General features: G+C 40.3%; 1 long non-coding RNA gene across 1 annotated transcript; it reads left to right on the plus strand.

Annotated features, from left to right (window-relative positions):
• Nucleotides 1-2,022: 2,022 nt before the first annotated feature.
• Nucleotides 2,023-5,316, plus strand: LOC121584222. Its single transcript, XR_006003683.1, has 3 exons — nucleotides 2,023-2,693; nucleotides 3,009-3,092; nucleotides 5,288-5,316. It is a non-coding gene; the product is annotated as an uncharacterized LOC121584222 (long non-coding RNA).
• Nucleotides 5,317-13,967: the final 8,651 nt, after the last annotated feature.

Below are 13,967 nucleotides of genomic sequence, written 5' to 3' on the forward strand. Positions count from 1 at the left end.
TTGTGCTCCCAGACCCCAGCGGATGTGTTGTTGAACAAGTGAGATGAAGAGAGGCCTTTGATATTTTAGGTGTAGTATATCTTGCTGCTTTATTTTGTGTGTATGACCTGGTTGTGTGTGTGTATTTGTAATTGTGTTTATGTGACTGTGTGCAAAGACCTAATTAGTCTGAGACTTGAACTGCTCTTATTGCTTTGTCACAACTTCTGTGCAATAGTAGGCGGACTATATTCTCTCCATATAATGTTTTATCTTGAAACCTGTTTCTCATTTGAGTGGGGCAAACAGATTTGTAATTTGACCCCAGTGTTTCCAATGAAAGATACTTCTATGACCCTTGTACATGCTTATGATGTCCAACTCCCCAAATTATGCCGCGTTCATGTGCTAGTGGGAACTCTAAAATGTCCGACTTGCTAACGTGGCACATGTGCAAGTAAGCAAGTCGAGAGTTTCCTAGTTTCGATTAGCATGTAAATGAGCCATAAACCATGGGTGAAAGAAAACAGTTGCCTTAGAGTACCACAGTATGAGTCATAATACCCATAAAACCTAGCGGTCAAACAAGGAAATGTTTCCAATTTTTACACCATTAATTTTAGAAACACTTAAAATAAGGGCTGTGCTTAGTGTAGGCTTACCCTGGCGTAACGTTTTGATAACCGTGTAAATCTCTAGGACAAGGTGGCTTTTATCAATACATTCGCCTGTATTTACCCCCAAAAATAACATGCTAATTAGCTGCTAATGTGGCTATCATAAAGAACTACAAATGCCATGATCTGGACGAGACTGCCGAATCGAGGCAAAGGTAAGAATCTCTGGATTAACTATCTAATAATAGCTAAATATTGTACTGAATAAATTGGCAAAAGGACTTTAAATTGACAATTCTGTGAACTGTCTTGTGCAAGTTTTAAATTGACGCAATACCATTACCAAAGCTGTCGACTAGAGATGTGCAGGAGCTTCCAGGGATTTGTAGTCTTGCATAATGTCTACTTTGATGCTAATTAGCATTTTCGAATCTGAGAGTAAATGGAGCCGAATATATTGATAAGTCACCTTGTCCGAGAGAGCGATACATAGTTATTACATTTACATTTACATTTTAGTCATTTAGCAGACGCTCTTATCCAGAGCGAGTTATCAAAACGTTACGCCAGGGTAAGCCTACACAAAACACAGCCCTTATTTTAAGTGTTTCTAAAATAACCTGTGGGGAAAATGAATGCCGGAAAAACTATTGGAACCATTTTCCTGTTCGACCGCTATGTTTTATAGGTATTATGACACCTCCACTGTGGGGCTCTATGTGAGCTCTGAGGAATTTGCTTCTGTAAATGTTTTCAACATTGTGCTAAATTCTATAACAAATGCTGTTCAAAAAGTTGAACTGCAGCTTTTTTAGTAATTTCTCCACTTTAAAATTAGTGTGGCAAAAGATGTACTGTCATGTATTTGTTAAATAGCACATCTCTTGAAATTGGAAGCAAACATTGAAACTGTATCATCTCTTTTGAAAATTAATTTTGCTTAAACTGTTTACAGAATTTCTAATCTTTCCTAGATAAAATACAACATGCCTTGAACACCTGTTTCCTGCTTATCATTGTGTTGTAAAATGTAGTGTTATAAAATGTAGAGTTGTCATTTTGTAATAAACCAAGTAACTGGGCAAGATAACAACCTATATAGCAGTGTGGAAAATGTATGCGTAATGATACATTTTAGATGGTCTTCTTTGGGATTTGGTTGGCAGATCGCATCCAACTTTTAGGTGCATACACCGCTACCTACTGTACTGGTGTGTGAGGCCATGCCTACATTATATTGTAACAACCCGGTATTGTGTTCTGTGTTCGTGGGTGTGTTATTGTTCTCATGGGTGCTAGGAGGGGTTAAATATGCCAGGACAGACGGAAAGGTTGCGGGGGTATGATGGGTAATCCCGCTGGGTTTTGAAATGCATAAATAGGGGTTACTGTCTCATCTCTCTCTCTTCTGTTTGGGACCCTGACCTGCTCCTATGAGGGTGATCCTTAACTTGACATGGTATATTTGTGTACGTTCGGAATTTAGCGGCGTGGGCTGTGGCCTGAACAATAGCCCAGTTTAGGAATAAACCTGTGTTCTCTTTTTCCTTTATGACCCAGGCGGGTCATTACAATATTATTTGATACAATAATACACAATTGGGAAAAAGGAACATTTCCCTGCCAACTATTAGCCCTCTCGAAAAAAAAAACACCCATTCCACTATTTCACCCTACCTAGTCCTACTCCAGACCACCTGTCTGAGAGGAAATAACACTACCACTCAACACCTTTCTCCTTCCTTGGGCTGAAGACCGACGTCAGCTGATGAAAAATGTTCTGGGAAGCAAAGCAACCATGCGACCGAGAGTGTTTATTGGGGTGTAATCATTAGTCAAAAACGTCAAACGGAAGCCGTTTACTCCAAACGTAAAACGTTTTGCAACGAAAACGAGTTTATGTATTGGACAAATTCAGGCCCCTCCCCGTTTCGTTCAGTTGGGTTCCTAGTGAATACGCCCCCAGGTGAGCTCGCGACCGACCAGCAGCAATGAGGAGCGCTTCATTCTGACAACAACAACACACTGCATGCAAAAATGTGGACAGAGGTGAAAAACCACACCAAAATGATCTTTCACGATGGAAACACATCAGAGGTAAGAGTAAAACAAATTAAAAAGGTAGGTTATATAGGAATATCAGTGGTGGAAAAAGTACCCAATTGTCATACTTGAGTAAAAGTAAATATAGCTTAATAGAAAATGACTCAAGTAAAAGTGAAAGTCACCCAGTAATATACTAACTGAGTAAAAGTCAAAGTATTTGGTTTTAAATACACTTAAGTACCAAAAGTAAATGCAATTGCAAAAATATAATTACGTGTCAAAGTCAAAGTATAAATCATTTCACATTCCTTATATTGAGCAAACCAGACGGCACGATTTTCTTGTTTTTTGTTTGTTTACGGAAAGCCAGGGGCACACTCCAACACATAATTTACAAACTACGCATGTGTTTAGGGAGTCGGCCAGATCAGAGGCAGAAGGGATGACCAGGTATGTTCTCTTGATAAGTGTGTGAATTGGACCATTTTCCTGTCCTGCTAAGCATTCAAAATGTAATGAGTACTTTTAGGTGTCAGGGCAAATGTATGGAGTAAAAAGTACACTTTTCTTTAGGAATGTAGTGGAGTAAAAGTAGTAAATATATATATATAATAAAGTACAGATACCCAAAAAAAATAACTTACAGTGCCTTGCAAAAGTATTCATCCCCCTTGGCGTTTTTCCTATTTTGTTGCATTACAACCTGTAATTTAAATTGATTTTTATTTGGATTTCATGTATTGGACAAACACAAAATAGTCGAAATTGGTGAAATGAAAAAAATAGCTTGTTTCAAGAAATTCTAAAAAATAAATAACGGAAGAATGGTGCGTGCAAATGTATTCACCCCCTTTGCTATGAAGCTCCTAAATAAGATCTGGTGCAACCAATTACCTTCAGAAGTCACATAATTAGTTAAATGAAGTCTACTTGTGTGCAATCTAAGTGTCACATGATCTGTCACATGATCTCAGTGTATATATACACCTGTTCTGAAAGGCCCCAAAGTCTGCAACACCACTAAGCAAGGGGCACCACCAAGCAAGCGGCACCATGAAGACCAAGGAGCTCTCCAAACAGGTCAGGGTAAAAGTTGTGGAGAAGTACAGATCAGGGTTGGGTTTGAACATCCCACGGAGCACCATTAAATCCGTTATTAAAAAATGGAAAGAATATGGCACCACAACAAACCTGCCAAGAGAAGGCCGCCCACCAAAACTCACGGACCAGGCAAGGAGGGCATTAATCAGAGGTAACAAAGAGACCAAAGATAACCCTGAAGGAGCTGCAAAGCTTGGAGTATCTGTCCATAGGACCACTTTAAGCCAACACTCCACAGAGCTGGGCTTTACGGAAGAGTGGCCAGAAAAAAAGCCATTGCTTAAAGAAAAAAATAAACAAACACGTTTTCGCCAAAAGCCATGTGGGAGACTCCCCAAACATATGGAAGAAGGTACTCTGGTCAGATGAGACTAAAATTGAGCTTTTTGGCCATCAAGGAAAATACTATGTCTGGCACAAACCCAACACCTCCCATCACCCCGAGGACACCATCCCCACAGTGAAGCATGGTGGTGGCAGCATCATGCTGTGGGGATGTTTTTCATCGGCAGGGACTGGGAAACTGGTCAGAATTGAAGGAATGATGGATGGCACTAAATACAGGGAAATTCTTGAGGGAAACCTGTTTCAGTCTTCCAGAGATTTGAGACTGGGACGGAGGTTCACCTTCCAGCAGGACAATGACCCTAAGCATACTTCTAAAGCAACACTCGAGTGGTTTATGGGGAAACATTTAAATGTCTTGGAATGGCCTAGTCAAATCTGTAGTATGACTTAAAGATTGATGTACACCAGCGGAACCCATCCAACTTGAAGGAGCTGGAGCAGTTTTGCCTTGAAAAAAAATCCCAGTGGCTAGATGTGCCAAGCTTATAGAGACATACCCCAAGAGACTTTCAGCTGTAATTGCTGCAAAAGGTGGCTCTACAAAGTATTGACTTTGGAGGGGTGAATAGTTATGCACGGTCAAGTTTTCTGTTTTTTTGTCTTATTTCTTGTTTGTTTCACAATAAAAAATATTTTGCATCTTCAAAGTGGTAGGCATGTTGTGTAAAATGATCAAATGTGTCAAATGATACAAACCCCCAAAAAATCCATTTTAATTCCAGGTTGTAAGGCAATAAAACAGGAAAAAAGCCAAGGGGGGTGAATACTTTCGCAAGCCACTGTAAGTAGTACTTTAAAGTATTTTTACTTAAGTACTTTACACCACTGAGGAATGTTTACATTAGATGTTTTTTTAAAGATATGTTAAATGTATAGCCTACACATTTTCGTCAAAACGTTGCTTGCTTAGCTGTTAAGTTGTTGCTACTTGTTTACATCCCTGTTAGTGAGCATTTATCCTTTGCCATAATCCATCTACCTGACAGGTGTGGCATATCAAGAAGCTGATTAAACAGCATGATCATTACCTTGTGCTGGAGACAATAAAAGGCCACTCTAAAATGTGCAGTTTTGTCAAACAACACAATGCCACAGATGTCTCAGGTTTTGAGGGAGCATGCAATTGGCATGCTGACTGCAGGAATGTCCACCAGAGCTATTGCCAAATAATTGATTGTTAATTTCTTTACCATAAGCCGCCTCCGTCATTTTAGAGAATTTGGCAGTACATCCAACCGGCCTCACAAACACAGACCATGTGTAACCACTCCAGCCCAGGACCTCCACATCCGGCTTCTTCACCTGTGGGATCATCTGAGACCGACCACCCGGACAGCTGATGAAACTGAGGAGTATTTCTGTCTGTAATAAAGCACTTTTGTGGGGAAAAACGCATTCTGATTGGCTGGGCCTGGCTCCCCAGTGGGTGGGCCTATGTCCTCCCAGGCCCACTCATGGCTGCGCCCCTGCCCAGTCATGATTAGGGCCTAATTAATTTATTGCAATTGACTGATTTCCTTCTATGAACTGTAACTCAGGAAAATCTTTGAAATTGTTGCATGTTGCGTTTATGTTTTTGTTCAGTATATATTATGAGCTAAACATAACAAATGTAAAAATATTTTCCTTAAAGTATTTATTTTTTAGGAAGTATTAATGTTACTGTCCCCACAACAACAATACTTAAATACATGCAATTTGGGCTTTGAAACATTTAATTGAAATACTGTAGAATTCCATTCATTCCTATCGAGGACTGCTTCTTCTGAGGAGTGCCAATATGGCAAGTCATGTCTAGGAAGGATACAGCTTTTGTCAAATTGACATAAATTGTTAGTTTTTTTTTTACATTTTAGCTAACCCTTCACCAAACCTTAACCTAATTATCATAACCTGCTATTTTAATTATACTAACCTGCTGCATAAGTTCTCCTGAACCTGCTATGAAAAGTCAATTTTGACAAAAGCTGTATCCCTTCTAGACAAAAAAACATATGTCATGTAAGGGTCAGTGGAGTTAAAGTAAGCATATTTCTTAGTTTGATCAGAGTGGTGTAGGCCGAAGATAAGTCTATGAAATGCACAGACAAGAAGATGCTACTGAATGCGTGTGATTTTTCCAGGAACCTTTGTGTGTGTGTACTGTGTTTTCATTGGGATTGTGTTTGTGTGTCGTATATGCGTTCTCAATCAGTGTGTTTGTCTTTCAAAGGGCTGTTCCAATGCACACATGGGTCTTCTCTACACATCAAAGCAATGGTGAGTGTGTCCCAGTCTCCAACACACACACAGCCACGGCCGGCCAACTCATTAGGCAGGATTAGGCAGCCGCCAAAGGCGGCAGATTAACGAGGGCGGCATTTTCTGAGCTAAACTGACCAAGACGCACCTCCAACAACAACACATGAAACCTCACATAATTCTGCCCCAAAACAATGGCAATTTCTCACAAGTGGCATAAGGGCTTTTTAGGTGAGCGTTGATGCCGCCCTGTGATAAGCAGTGCCCACTTTGTCAAAGGCAGGGGTGCAAAATATTTTGCTTGTCCATTCCCATCGCGCCTCTTCAGGGTGCTGTTGGAGAGACGCATCGTTGTGGCGCAACACCAAAGTTCTGTAAAAAAATGAATCTAACATAAATGTAGCAGATATAGGATATGGCAGAAAGAGTATGTGGCCTTTTCTGTAGCCTACAGGCTGGAGATAAAATGCATGACAATGTAATGAGACGGACACTTTTTACATCATGCAGGTTTCTCCGATCAAATAGCCGAACCTAAGTGGCACCCAATCAAATAAAAAATGCACTGTCATGTTAACAAACAACATTTACTAAAAACAGGACAGGTCAAAGTAAAATGGACAATATGGAATGGACAATCACAATTGTTGTCCAGGAGTTTCACTCGATTGTCATGATCATTGGTTTCAATTTTGTATCTGTCATTTTTTGACAAGCTGATCATAGCGAAAAAGAAAATACTTCTGCATTTACCGCTGTGTAAACCCATTGCAAATAGGCTCACGATAACTTCTGATAAAGTTGGGTAGCTGATATTCAGATCTTAAGTTGCCAAATTGATCAGTCACAGGAAACTGGACTAATAAAGCCAATGCAACGGCCTGTTTTACAAATGTTGATCCTACCACATGGATGGGCATTCATAAAATTCCATTGATTTTTATGAATGCCCATCCATGCATTGTTGGTTAAGGGCTTGTAAGTAAGCATTTCACTGTAAGGTCTACAGTCATGGTCAAAAGTTTTGAGAATGACACCAATATTAATTTTCACAAAGTCTGATGCCTCAGACTTCAATGCCATACAACACTCCTTCCGTGGCCTCCAACTGCTCTTAAACGCTAGTAAAACTAAATGCATGCTCTTCAATCGAACGCTGCTTGCTGCTTGCACTTGCAGCATTTGTTGGTCTCGCCTAGGGTGGCAGAACTGCAAGGACCGGCCCTGCACACAGCATATATGCGTCTATATCTTATTAAAGTATGTCTTTTTTCAGATTCTCAAGGGTCAACGGCCATTCCTCGTCCCTCGTACACAGATGACCCACTGGCCAGAGGCAGTGGCATCATCCCAGGTGACACACACTCATCACTTGTTTGCATTGACAAAGGCATGTCTGTGTTGCCTATGTGAGACGAAGATGACAGTTGCGTTGGTGCATTGATCTGTCAGGCAGATTAAACCACACACAAAGGGGGCTGTTTCCTGGACACTGATTAAGCCTAAGGGATTGACAAACTGAATTGCTTTCATGGAGGACTGGCTTGAATTGTGAGGACAATTTATTTTCATCATAAGCAAAAGCTATAGGTTTTCTACCCAAAGCTGCAAAGTAAATGTTGTGATCCATTTTAATAAACATAGCAAAATTGATAAAAGGGTGTGGCAATAGCAGGATTAGTGGAATCTAGTGGGCAAAACCTTGTGCTTTAACATTAATTCATGGCGGAAAATGCAAGCAAATTCAATGGCTAATTTCTCTGAACAAGAGAAAAACCCTATCACCAAAGTCACTGTGAATACATTACATAGTATTAATAAACAATACTCCAAGCTGCAGCTTCATACTACTTGTCAAACATAGAGAACTGATACTGTACACTGAGAGTACACCTTCCTAATATTGAGTTGCACCCCCTTTTGCCCTCATAACAGCCTCAATTTGTCGGGCATGGACTCTACAAGGTGTCGAAAGCGTTCCACAGGGATGTTGACTCCAATGCTTCCCACAGTTGTCAAGTTGGCTGGATGACCTTTGGGTGGTGGACTATTCTTGAAACATATGGGGAAACTGTTGAGTATGAAAAACCCAGCAACGTTGCAGTTCTTGACACACTCAAACCGGTGCACCTGGCACCTACTACCATACCCCGTTCAAAGGCATTTAAATATTTTGTCTTGCCCATGCACCCTCTGAATGTCACACATACACAATCCATGTCTCAATTGTCTCAAGGCTTAAAAGTCCTTATTTAACTTGTCTCCCTTCATCTACACTGATTGAAGTGGATTTAACAGGTGACATCAATAAGGGATCATAGCTTTCACCTGGATTCACCTTGTCAGTCTGTCATGGAAAGAGCAGGTGTTCCTAATGTTTGTGCACTCAGTGTATACTGGCCATTGGTGTGGTCTTGGTGTGGGGTTTGGGGCGTCCGTGGGTGGTTTTTGACCATTTATTTCTAATCCTCACGTCTTAATCATTGTCCAAATTGGATGTTGGGTACTATATTTATTAAATATGATACAAATCCAACAAATTGAAATGGCCAATTTGTGTGCAATCAATTAGCTTCATTTCAAATGATCTTACAACAAAATAATGTTGCAGGAATGGTTATCTTATTTGTTTCTAACTACAGAAACTATTTCAGAACAATCTGAGCTAGAGGGTGTTGAAATCCTCTTTATTTTGCTTTTTGAGGTGGAACGACTCTGGTGGAAAATAGAAACCCTTAATCAGACACATGCGTCGTTGTCCAGAGCCAAGCAGGCCAGAGGTTTGGAAGGCAGCGTGACATTCCTCTAGCCACAGTAATGATCAGTAATAGTTTGATTTTGAGCCAAGGGGCAGTTCATTTAGCATTACGCTGCTAAGTAACGTCTCTGCACTGTGCGGTTCTATTCCAGGATAGGCCGAAAATATTTTTATATATATCTCATATTTTAGACCTATACATGCCTCCTGTAAGACCCTATGATCCTTGAACCGTACATGATACAGACAACATCTTGGTGTCATTCTACTCCTTACAATGTGCTCTTAACATATGGCGTAAAGTGCCTTCAGAAAGTATTCACACCCCTTGACTTTTTCCACATTTTGTTGTGTTACAGCCTGAATTTAAAATTGATTAAATTGAGATTGTCACTGGCCTACACACAATACCCCATAATTTCAAAGTGGAAATATGTTTTTCGAAAGGTTTACAAGTTAATTAAATGAAAAGCTGAAATGTCTTGTCAAGTATTCAACCCCTTTGTTATGGCAAGCCTAAATAAGTTCAGGAATAGAAATGTGCGTAACATGTCATGTAATAAGTTGCATGGACTCACTTTGTGTGCAATAATAGTGTTTAACATGATTTTTGAATGATTACCTCATCTCTGTACCCCACACATACAATTATCTTTAAGGTCCCTCAGTCGAGCAGTGAATTTCCAACACAGTTTCAACCACAAGGACCAGGGAGGTTTTCCAATGCCTCGCAAAGAAAAGCAGACATTGAATATCCCTTTGAGCATGGTGAAGTTATTAATTACACTTTGGATGGTGTATCAATACACCCAGTCACTACAAAGATACAGGCGTCCTTCCTAACTTAGTTGCCGGAGAGGAAGAAAACCGCTCAGGGATTTCACCATGAGGCCAATGGTGACTTTAAAACAGTTACATAATGGCTGTGATAGGAGCAAACTGAGGATGGATCTACCAAATTGTAGTTACTCCACAATACTAACCAAATTGACAATGAAAAGAAGGAAGCCTGTACATGCATCCTGTTTGCAACAAGGCACTTAAGTAATACTGCAAAAAATGTGGCAAGGCAATTCACTTTTTGTCCCGAATATGTTATGTTTGGGGCAAATCCAATAGAACACATTACTGAGTACCATTCTCCATATTTTCAAGAATAGTGGTGGCTGCATCATGTTACTGTATGGGTATGCTTGTGACGTTTAGGACTGGGGAGTTTTTCAGGATAAAAATTAAACGGAATGGCGCTAAGCACAGGCAAAATCCTAGAGGAAAAACTGGTTCAGTCTGATTTCCACCAGACACTGGGAGATGAATTCACCTTTCAGCAGGACAATAACCTAAAATACAAGGCCAAATCTACACTGGAGTTGCTTACCAAGAAGACAGTGAATGGCAGTTACAGTTTTGACCTAAATCTACTTGAAAATCTATGGCAAGACATGAAAATGATTGTCTAGCAATGATCAACAACCAATTTGACAGAGCTTGAAGAATTTTTAAAGAATAATGGGCAAATATTGTACAATCCAGCTGTGCAAAGCTCTTAGACTTACCTAGAAAGACTAAAGGTGATTCTAACATGTATTGACTCAGGGGTGTGAATACTTATGTAAATGAGAGATTTCTGTATTTAATTTTCAATAAATGTGCAACATTTCTAAAAACACATTTCACTTTTTTTTAATTCTTTTAGCAGACGCTCTAATCTTTGTCATTATAGGGTATTGTGTGTAGATGGGTGAGAGAATATATTTCATCCATTTTGAATTCAGGCTGTAACATAACAAAATGTGGAATAAGTCAGTATGAATACTTTCTGAAGGCACTTTATGTCTAGATTTTGAAATGCATAATTTAACCAACATAAATATTCATGTTAGTGGTGACGTTTAAACACATTTGGGATCGTTAACGTTTCGAAAAAATCCCTAACCAAAAACGTATTCTTTTTACAAAATTTAAAATCACAGTGCAGTTATCACAAAACTACCACTAACAGGTCCCGATCATCATCAAAAATGCTAACGCAACAGTGCTGTAAGTAGGAGGAGATATGCATCTTTCAAATTATTTGCGACGGATATAAAGCGCTTCACACGTCATCGTCGTTAACAGTTGGAAATATTGCAGAGTGAGACAGGGAAGTGACAGCAGCGAAGTCTTGTATGGCAATACTTTGAGAAGTTAAATGAGAAGGTGATGAAATGCAAACATTGCGAGGTGGAATTGAGCTACAGTGGCAGTATAGGTGCAATGCTGAAAGAGAGGCACCGTGAGACCCAACCCGTTGCTGGCAGCAGTATGATATGGGACGGAGTGAGAAAATCACAGCGCTGATTCCAGAATTGATTGCAGTTGATATGCAGCCATTGTCAACGGTAGAGGATGTTGGCTTCAATAACCTAATGGCATATCTAGAACCTGACTACAAGATGCCGTGTCTAAAAAAAATGTGACGGGCCTGATGGAGAAATTGTACAATGATTGCTCTGCAAGTAAAAAACACCATACATGGCGTTAACAACAGATGGTTGGACGTGTCTGAACACCCTGTCATGCATCATTGCAACGAACCATCACATTGATGAGAAGTGGAGGAGAGGCACACAACCTAAAACGGCATTAATACCATCTTTGCTGAGTGGGTGGAAGACAGCAGTAAGGTGCCGTCTGGTAGGTTGCCGTCTGGTAGGTAGCCAGGAATGGTAGATTGAACTTCATTGCCCTCTAGCGGTCATACACAGGACCATATCGGAATTGTGAATTTACACCATTTTATCACATCAATTGTGAATTCACGTCAGTTTAAACGATAGAAAATGGCAGTTTAAACATAAAGAAGTACCCTTTTTGATTTTGTTCATTTTAGGACATATTGTTTGGAACAATATACTCTACAATTACAACACATTTCCAGAGTGGGCTCTCTGCTAATTTTGAAGTTATGATACATTTTATGAGCACCACTAACACAGTGAATGGGAAAATGGATTCAAAGGGAACTCCCTCTGCTGGTGATGTGCAGAATGTGCAATCCTAAAGGAGGGCTGTGATTGGTTAATGACTTATAATGTCATTTTCTATATATAAAATAGTACCAGAGAGCCCACTCTGGAAATTTGACATGTTTGAAGAGTATATTGTTCTAAACAATGTCAAAAAATAAGCAGAATCAAAGAGATATTAATATTTTTAGTGTTGAAATAAATATGTGAAAAGTTGTTTTTCAGAATCTAGACATACTCTATATTTTTAGAGCACACTATAAGGAGTATAGTGACACGAAGATGTCTGTATCATGTACTGTTCACGGGTCACTGCGTCTTACAGGAGTCATGTATACAGGGAGGGGAAAAAAGTATTTGATCCCCTGCTGATTTTGTATGTTTGCCCACTGACAAAGAAATGATCAGTCTATAATTTTAATGGTAGGTTTATTTGAACAGTGAGAGACAGAATAACAACAAAAAAATCCAGAAAAACACATGTCAAAAATGTTATAAATTGATTTGCATTTTAATGAGGGAAATAAGTATTTGACCCCTCTGCAAAACATGACTTAGTACTTGGTGGCAAAACCCTTGTTGGCAATCACAGAGGTCAGACGTTTCTTGTAGTTGGCCACCAGGTTTGCACACATCTCAGGAGGGATTTTGTCCCACTCCTCTTTGCAGATCTTCTCCAAGTCATTAAGGTTTCGAGGCTGACGTTTGGCAACTCGAACCTTCAGCTTCCTCCACAGATTTTCTATGGGATTAAGGTCTGGAGACTGGCTAGGCCACTCCAGGACCTTAATGTGTTTCTTCTTGAGCCACTCCTTTGTTGCCTTGGCCGTGTGTTTTGGGTCATTGTCATGCTGGAATACCCATCCACAACCCATTTTCAATGCCCTGGCTGAGGGAAGGAGGTTCTCACCTAAGATTTGATGGTACATGGCCCCGTCCATCGTCCCTTTGATGCGGTGTAGTTGTCCTGTCCCCTTAGCAGAAAAACACACCCAAAGCATAATGTTTCCACCTCCATGTTTGACGGTGGGGATGGTGTTCTTGGGGTCATAGGCAGCATTCCTCCTCCTCCAAACACGGCGAGTTGAGTTGATGCCAAAGAGCTCCATTTTGGTCTCATCTGACCACAACACTTTCACCCAGTTCTCCTCTGAATCATTCAGATGTTCATTGGCAAACTTCAGATGGGCATGTATATGTGCTTTCTTGAGCAGGGAGACCTTGCGGGCGCTGCAGGATTTCAGTCCTTCACAGCGTAGTGTGTTACCAATTGTTTTCTTGGTGACTATGGTCCCAGCTGCCTTGAGATCATTGACAAGATCCTCCTGTGTAGTTCTGGGCTGATTCCTCACCGTTCTCATGATCATTGCAACTCCACGAGGTGAGATCTTGCATGGAGCCCCAGGTTGAGGGAGATTGACAGTTATTTTGTGTTTCTTCCATTTGAGAATAATCGCACCAACTGTTGTCACCTTCTCACCAAGCTGCTTGGCGATGGTCTTGTAGCCCATTCCAGCCTTGTGTAGGTCTACAATCTTGTCCCTGACATCCTTGGTGAGCTCTTTGGTCTTGGCCATGGTGGAGAGTTTGGAATCTGATTGATTGATTGCTTCTGTGGACAGGTGTCTTTTATACAGGTAACAGCTGAGATTAGGAGCACTCCCTTTAAGAGTGTGCTCCTAATCTCAGCTCGTTACCTGTATAAAAGACACCTGGGAGCCAGAAATCTTTCTGATTGAGAGGGGGTCAAATACTTATTTCCCTCATTAAAATGCAAATCAATTTATAACATTTTTGACATGCGTTTTTCTGGATTTTTGTTGTTGTTATTCTGTCTCTCACTGTTCAAATAAACCTACCATTACAATT

Source organism: Coregonus clupeaformis, chromosome 16 (genome assembly GCF_020615455.1).
Source record: "Coregonus clupeaformis isolate EN_2021a chromosome 16, ASM2061545v1, whole genome shotgun sequence".
Taxonomy (NCBI): Eukaryota; Metazoa; Chordata; class Actinopteri; order Salmoniformes; family Salmonidae; genus Coregonus; species Coregonus clupeaformis.